This window comes from Protopterus annectens, chromosome 7.part0 (assembly GCF_019279795.1).
Source record: "Protopterus annectens isolate FY-2018-M chromosome 7.part0, PAN1.0, whole genome shotgun sequence".
Taxonomy (NCBI): Eukaryota; Metazoa; Chordata; order Ceratodontiformes; family Protopteridae; genus Protopterus; species Protopterus annectens.
The window spans coordinates 326,586,203-326,587,003 of NC_056739.1; positions in this window are offsets into that span (position 1 = coordinate 326,586,203).

Sequence of the window (801 nt, forward strand, 5' to 3'; positions counted from 1 at the left end):
ATTCTGCTTTTTTCTGGATCATCGTTTTTCTATTAATGTTGAAAATGTTTGCCTCCCCTCCACAAAACCACATTGACCATATCTATCAGTTTTGGCATCACCTTTGCCATTCTTTTAGCCATTATAGACATAAACACTTTATAATCATGGTCTAGAATTAAAATGGGCCTGTATGAAGCTGGATCTGCTGCATCTTTATCCTCTTTAGGTATTACAGCCACTACAGTATTCTTCAAGGATGGTGGTGCTTCTGCTCCTTTTAAAATACTATTAAACAAAACCTTCAAAATCTCTATCACGTTTTTAACCTTTTAGCTTCCAAACTTCCACAGGAATACCATCTATTCCTGGAGACTTTCCTGTCGATTGGTTATACATCACCATTTGATGTGATAATTTTGTTGAACACAAAGTGTGTGAAGAAGGAAAAAAGAGAAAGAGTTGAGATAATATGGGGGTAGATTAGTGAGAAATGAGACATGTCAGGGCTTGAGATTTTGATATGAAGTGAGGAAATAGTGGTAAAAAAAGAAAGGAATGATGTACAAGAGTAGTAGCAGTGTATGCATACAAAAATATATAATTATAAAATGATAAATATGTCAAGAAGTATGGTGGGAAACTTTACCTGTCGATAAGGAAGGAAAGAGGAAAAATAACACAAGATAATATGGTGGGGAAAGAGTTAATAACATGCGGCGGGTTGGAAATGAGAAATATAGGAATTGGACATACAGAAAAGGAATTTTTAAACTGAAATAGATCACAGAGCAGTATGAGCTATAATAGGAGTTGACAAAA